Source organism: Tupaia chinensis, unplaced genomic scaffold (assembly GCF_000334495.1).
Source record: "Tupaia chinensis unplaced genomic scaffold, TupChi_1.0 Scaffold000531_1, whole genome shotgun sequence".
Lineage (NCBI taxonomy): Eukaryota > Metazoa > Chordata > Mammalia > Scandentia > Tupaiidae > Tupaia > Tupaia belangeri.
The window spans coordinates 679,823-687,485 of NW_006160044.1; the positions used below are offsets into that span (position 1 = coordinate 679,823).

The 7,663-nt window shown below is 47.1% G+C and overlaps 1 protein-coding gene across 1 annotated transcript in view; it reads right to left on the reverse strand.

Annotated features, from left to right (window-relative positions):
- The window catches only part of SPECC1L (sperm antigen with calponin homology and coiled-coil domains 1 like), a gene marked incomplete in the record, with an annotated part of 147,371 nt that extends 141,538 nt beyond the window's left edge, over positions 1 to 5,833 (reverse strand). Inside the window, 1 exon segment of the mRNA XM_014591093.1 lies at positions 5,764 to 5,833.
- Between the last annotated feature and the right edge of the window lie 1,830 nt (positions 5,834 to 7,663).

A 7,663-nucleotide genomic window follows, 5' to 3' on the forward strand; every position in this document is an offset into this window, starting at 1 on the left:
AAAAGAGGCTCACTCGGGGGCCAGCAGGTGGCGTAGTGGTTAAGGTGCTGGACTCCCACATGGTGGACCACAGTTCAAGTACTGAACCCAGTGGCTTGAAACTCACGCCAGCGCACGTGCAAGCATGCCCGAAATCCTGAGAGGAGAATGGAGGAGAAGGGATTGCAACGTGGCCATCCCCCCCAGGGAGTGATTTTTCACTTTCTCTCTGTCTCTGTCTCTCTCTCCCTTCCACCCCCTCCCCAGCAAGCACAACTGCCCCAAGGCAATAACCTCTTAAAAGAAAAGAAAAAAGAAAAGAAAAGAAAAGAAAAGAAAAGAAAAGAAAAGAAAAGAAAAGAAAAGAAAAGAAAAGAAAAGAAAAGTGCGGCAGTGAGTGTGCATGCATGCCCAAATCCCAGAGGAGAATGGAGAAGGGACTGCAGTGTGGGACTACTACCCTCCGGGGGTTAGTTCCTCACTTTCCCTCTGTGTTTCCGGTGAGCGCGTGCACCCTATAGCAAAATTCTCTAGTAGAAAAAAAGCAAGGAGGGGAGGGGGAGCCAGCAGATGGTGTGGTGGTTAAGGCACTGGGACTGCCACAAGGCTGACTGCAGTGGGAGGAGAATGCAGAAGGGATCGGAGTATCATTCCCAGGGGGATAATGGGATGATTTACTTTTATAAAGAGTATTTTTGCTATAGGGCACATGCACTCGCCAGAGAGACTGAAAGAGACACAGAGAAAGCGAGAAATCACCCGCTGGGCCGGATGGCCACGCCACAATCCCTTCTCCATTCTGTTTCGGGATTTTGGGCATGCACGTATACCCACGCAACCTGAGTTTTAAGCTGGGTCTGGAACTCAAACCGAGGTCGACTATGTGAGAGTCCAATGACGTAACCATACCGCCATCTGCTGGCTGGAGGAGGAGAGTACTTTCCCTCTCACTCCCCTCCCACCCCCACAAAGCACTAAGGCAAAAATCTCTTTTAAAAAAATCATGGAACCAGCAGTTGGCGTAATGGCTATGTCGCTGGACTGCCATGTAGTCGACTGCTGCTTGAGTCCCGGACCCAGTGGCTTCAACTCACGCCAGGCATGTGTGCGAGTCCCGGACCCAGTGGCTTCAACTCACGGCAGGCACGTGTGCATACGTGCCCAAGATCCCGAGAGGAGAATAGGAGAGAAGGGATTATGGCATGGCCATCCCCCCAGAGGTGATTTTTTGCTTTCTGTCTCTCTGTGTCTCTCCAGCAAGCGCACGCACCCTATAGCAAAAACCTCTCCCCCCAAAAAATCATACCGGGTGTGTATGCATGTGAGCCCACAGCCCGACAGCAGAGTGGAGAAGAGACTGAGGCATAGCCATTTCCACTGCGGGGTGATTTCTCACTTTCCCTCTTTGTCTCTGTCTGTCTGTCTCTCTCTGCTTGCCTTATGGGGCCAGCTTAGCAGCACAGCAGAAACACGCTGATCAAGCCACGCTGACTGTAGATTCCCTTCCCCAACCCGAGCACATCTATAAATCTGGGGCGCTGGGAAGGTGGGGCCGAGGGGGTAGACCCTGGAGTAAGACCCTGCCGAAGGTTCTTTCTTAGTTGTTCTCTCTCTGTCTCTCACTCTCATGAAAGAGACTTTTTTTTAAAAAATCACTGTCTTCTCTCAGGGACCGATTTCATTCGTGGGGTTGCCAAATTATCCTTTGGAAATGGACAACCCAGAGGTAGCTAAGAGTATTCGGTCAATTTTCAGAAAGTAAAAATTAGTATTTATGAGGAATTTGAGAGTATAACACTAATTTTAATTCAAGATACTTTTAAAATGTACCCTTTAATACTGCACAATTTTTTTGAGAGTATGTCAGTGTAACTCTAAGCATTATTTAGGATTAACAGCAGGCCACCACGAATTTTAAAGGCTTCGCAGGCACAGTAATCATCTATTATATTGACTTTGGAATGGAAAAGCCACTGTTGTTTCTCAGCATAACCAGAACACAGTCTTTAATCCTAATTTTTTGATGGTCACGTTGTTTCATAGCAAACTACTGCGGCCACAATGTTAAAAGATTTCTGAACTGATAGAGAATCTCATGGGGGTTCTTAACCACACAGCCAGTCTATTCAGTACAAACAATTCCAACCACAGGCGATTTCCCTGCCTAGGCTTATTTTGTTGGCACACCACACACACACAAAAATCTCCTGACATTTTATATCCAGTAAAAAAAAAAAAAAGGATTGTACTTAAAGATGACCAGAATGGGAACATCTTTAAAGCCGGGCAGGCAAATTTAACAGCTTTCTAGCGTTCACCAACCTATGGATTGTGCCCAATTGCCACCACAAAATAAACCCATATTGGCTCTTTTCAAAAAAATCTATATTTGAATCTTAACAGCCAACGTCCCAGGAACGTTTTTCTAAACTCGCCAACAGCACCGAAACAACAGATTCTAGGCTCTCTTTACTTCGAAAACCCACAAAGATAACCAACTTTGGATGTGTTGTTTACAATTACCAAATACCATCATTTTCTATCACCGTCATTTCATAAAAGAGTCCCAGACCCGGAGCCTTAAAAACCACACCAGGTACCTTTGCACATGTGCACGCTCAAAATCACGCGAGGAAGGAGACTGGAAGAGTGTGGATGGCAGTGGGACTCCTCCACATGAGGCGTACTTCTCCCAGCCACCCACCGAGAGCAATGCCTCCTCTGGCAAAATTAAAAGGTAAATAAGGGGGGACCAGCAGTTGGCGTAATGGCTATGTTGCTGGACTCCCATGTATTTGACTGAGGTTCAAGTCCCAGGCCTGGTGGCTTAAACTCACACCGGGTACATGTGCATGCATGTTCAAGATCCCAAGAAGAGAATGGAGAAGGGATTGGAGAAGGGATTGCGACGTGGCCATCCCCCCCGGGGGATGATTTCTCACTTTCTGTCTCTGACTCTGTCTTTCTGGCAAGCACACACACCCTATAGCAAAAACCTGTCCATAAAAAAAGGTAAAAAAGGGACCAGCAGATGGCATAATGGTTGCATCGCTGGACTTCCACGTGGTCAAATGAGGTTCAAGTCCCAGACCAGTGGCTTAAAACTCCCACCCAGTGGCTGTGTATGCGTGCCCAAGATCCCGAGAAGAGGATGGAGAAGGGAATGCAGCATAATCATCCCCTTGGGGGGGGTGATTTCTTGCTTCTGTCGTAAATAAAATAGAGATAAGGAGAGAATCTCTCCAGTCTCCTGATGCTCTGTCATCACTGTTCCTCTACTGTAATGGGCAGTTTGCATAATACTAACCACAAGTTAGCCATGTGATTTAAACAATGCATAGGGTTATACAGCAAGTCTTACATATTAGACAATAAAAACCCAAACCTGATAGTCATTTTGAACCTAAGCAATACAGTCACTTGAGTCATCTAAAGTATAGGACAGTGTTGTCAAGTCAGTTATAAAGAGAACGTCTGCTTCAGAGAAATCAGATCTCAACAGGACACATTTTAAATACTCTGAAAGTCCAAGTGTAAAATAGAAATGTTGATATGAAATTTACTTCAATCACACTAGCGTAACTATTCTCCACTCGCTATGACACTACTGGACACACAAATATATGGACTGTGACCAAAGCCCGGAGTGATAAAGCCTTTCTATGGCAAAAGATTTACATTACTTTCAATGTCAAAAAAATCCCTACGTACCTGGATGATACCTGGCAAGGATTATGAAGCATTCTCTGGCTACCTAAAGACGCTGAGTCTTAAAAGACTGCTTTAGGACCAGCACATGGTATGGTGGTTGCATCGCTGGACTCCCATATGGCCAACCACGGTTCGGGTCCTGGACCTGGTGGAAAATCACTCTGGGTACTTGTGCGTGCGTGCCCAAGATCCTGGGAGGAGAACGGAGGAGAGGGGATTGCAGAGTGGCCATCCCCCTTGGGGGGGTGATTTCTCACTTTCCCTCTCACTGTGTCTGTCTTGTTTGTCTTGTCTGTCTCTCTGTCTCTCCCCCTAGCCCCAGCGAACACATGTGCTTTAGGACAAAAACCTCCTTAAAAAAAAAAAAAGAAAAAGACTGCTTTGGGTACACTAAATCAAAGGAAAAAAAGGATACACTTCTGTGAAGAAAAGAATTATTGACTCAGCCACTTCTTCACGGAAAAAAACTGTACCTGTATCGTTACGCGTCTCCTTTCACTATACACCCTTCTCTATTAGTTTGGCTGTTATATAATACATTATTGTTATACTTTGCTTTTTTTTTTTTAAGAACTACTCATTTCACTTGATTATTATTTTTTTTTCTAAATTTGCTATAGGGCATGTGTGTTCAGCAGACAGAGACAGACAGAAAGCAAGCCACCAGGTCCAGAACTGAAACAGTGGTCAGCCCTGGATGAGCCCCACCACGCTACCCACGGGCACCACTTTGCTGTTCGTATTCGTTATTAAGGAAAAACAATAGTTTCTTTGATATCATCTACTGTGCAAAAAACTACAGTCCTCTCACACTACTCCAAACCACCAGAATGGAGTGTCTGTCGACAATCTGGTTTCATCTCAAACTATGTCCTCTGGGGTGACAGCAAATAAATGTTACTGGGTTCTGGAACTTTTTTTTTTTTTTGAGAGGTTTTTGCTATAGGGCGCGTGGGCTTGCCAGAAAGAGAGAAAGACAGAAAGCGAGAAATCACCCCCCAGAGGGAATGGCCTCACTGCAACTCCTTCTCCTCCATTCTCCTCTCAGGATCTTGCCGCCACAGGCGCCTGGGGTGAGTTTAAGCCACTGGGTCCCGGGCTCGAACCATAGTCGACTACATGGGAATCCAGAGACATAGCCATTAGGCTAACTGCTGGTCCCAGCTCTGGAACATTTGTAAAAGGATTTTTTGTTTTGTTTTTTACTATCTGTTATAAACTGAGAAAATATTACCAATGGCTTGTAATGCTCTTTCCAAAAACATTTTCCCCTATATTCAACTGGAAGCGAATTTTTCCTGGCCTTTCCTGCAGTTTTGGACAAATTATCACGGGCATCAACAAATCAAGATTCCCTGCATTTGAATGATCACAGGAATTCTTGCTGGCTTTGTAAATACTATCTGGAAACTGATCTATTTTCCAGTCATGTCCAGGGCAGCTGCCCAAGAATAAACTACGACGTTTTAAACTTAACCACTTCACTTGTACAATTACCACGCTGCTGGAAATGCAAATATTCCTTGGTAAACACTGGACTATTCATATCCTACTTGATGCAACTAAAGGTCTTAAGAATAAGAGCCATGCCTTCTGCTCCGGGCAGAACACCCCAGAGAAGCCGGGCCCGGGCACTGGCAGAAGCACGTCCGCAGCAGTCCCGGGCTCTGCAGCCCCTGCACCCCGAGCTGCTCGCGTCTTCGGGACTCCCGAGCTCCGGGGGAGAGGGCCAAGGCAAAGGGGCGGCGGCCCCGGGTTCCCCCGCGGCGCTGGAAAAGCAAAGCGCGAGGGTCTCTCCCGGCCTTTTGGCACCGGCGCAAGCTGCGGACCAGCATACAGAACCAGCTGGATCTCAACACCAACCAGGAGCAATCTACGAGACTACAGATCCGCGGCACAACCCGTGGGTGGGCCAGGGGGCCCCAAGAGCCCAGAGAAGGGGACGGCGCAGGCGCCGGACGGGCTGGGGGCCGGGAGGGGGGTGGCGCAGGCGCGAAGCCCGGCGGGGTCTGCGGGGCCGCCCGGGCCTGGCAGTACGGGCGCGCTGAGAGATAAACGAACCCGCCGACATACATTGAGAGGTCCGGGTCCTGGGTCTTACCACGCGGCGCCGCCTTGCTCGCTCGCTGGCTCCGGGCTGGGCCCCGCCTTCGGCCCGCCCCTTCCCCGCCCCGCACAGCCGCGACAATCTGCGCAGACGCCGCGTCGGCCCCGCCCACACTCTGCCATTGCGCAGGCGCTCTGTGTGCGGCCCACCCTTTCTCCCCCACCTCCCTCCTGACCCTAAGTTGCGCAGGCGCCCTTCCAGTTGGCGTTCTCACAAAAAGGTAGACAGTGCGCATGTGTCAGGTTTCTACTGGTTTCAAAAGAGTTTACCCGTATTCACAGTGCTGAGATCTGTGCTAGGCGGGAGCTAGCCTTTCCACATTGGCGCTCCCAGCCATTAGGGATTACAAATAAAAAAAACGAGTGAGCGGGACCAGCAGTTAGTGTAAAGGCTATTGTCGCTGGACTCCAATGTGTATTAGACCATGGTTCGAGTCCCAGACCCGGTGGCTTAAACTCACACCAGGCGCGTATGCGTATGTGCCCAAGATCCCTGGAGGAGAATGGAGGAAAAGGGATTGCGACGTTGCCATCCCCCGTGGGGGGTGATTTCTCACTTTCTGTCTCTCTGTCTCTGTCCTTCTGGCGAGCACACATACCCTATAGCAAAAAATAAATAAATAAATAAATAAGACATAAATTAATGAATTAATTAAAGTGGCCGGTTACAAAATCAGCATACAAAATTGGTAGCGGTTCTATATCAGTATATCAGTAACAAATTCGGTTGGGGGGCAAGAAATACCAGGAAAGCAATCTCATTTACAGTAGCTATAAAAGAGGGGCCAGCAGGTGACATAGAGGTTAAGTGGCTGGATCTGCATATCCAACTGCGTGGTTTGAGTCCCAAACCCTGTGGCTTGAAAATCTCACAAAGTGGGGCCAGTGAGTGTCATAGCAGTGAAGGCTCTGGCTTCCATGTGGTAAACGGCAGTTCAAGTCCTGGACCCTGCAGCTTGAAACTCATGCCCAGGTGCGTGTGCATTCGTGCCCAAAATCCCAAGAAGAGAAGGGATTATGGTGTGGTCATTCACCCTAGGGGGTGATTTCTCATTTTATGTCTCTCTGGCGAATGCATGTACCATATAGCAAAATCTCTCCAAAAAACAAAGAAAAAAAAATCACACTGAGCAAATGTGCAGAAGGAGAGTAGAGAAGGGATTGGATTGTGATGTGGCCATCTCCCTGCAGAATGATTCCTCTCTCTATCTCTCTCTCTCTCTCTCTCTGGTGAGTACGCATGCCTTCTAGTAAACTAAAACTTAAAAAAGATAAACAAAAGCAACTAGTAATAGGTTGATCTAAGGAGATAAAAGATTTCTATAATAAAAACTATAAAATACTGGAGCTGGCAGGTGACGTAGTTGTTAAGGGTGCTGGATTCTCACATGGCTGACCACGGTTCAAGTCCCGGACCTGGCGGCTTGCTTTCTCACTTTCTCTTCTCTCTCTTTCTGTTACTCTCTAGTCAAACTTTAAAAATGAATGGATAAATAAATGAAGTTAAATAAAATAATTCTTTTTAAAAAAACTATAAAATACTTATGAAAGAAATTGAAGACAAAAATAGGGGGGAAAAATGTTCAGCTGGTACTGGACAGCTCCATCCACATGGCCGACTGATAGTTCGAGTCCCAGCCACAACAACTTGAAAAATATGCTGGGCGTGTGTCCATGCATGCCCGAAAACCCACGAAGAGGATGGAGGAAAAGGAACTGCAGCAGGGCTATCCTCCCTGCAGGAATGACTTCTCACTTTCTCCAAAAGGATGCATGCTCCTTTAGCAATTTTTCTTTTAAAAAATGGAAAACATCTCATGTTTATGGATTGTAAAAAATAATATTGCTAAAATATAAATATTACCCA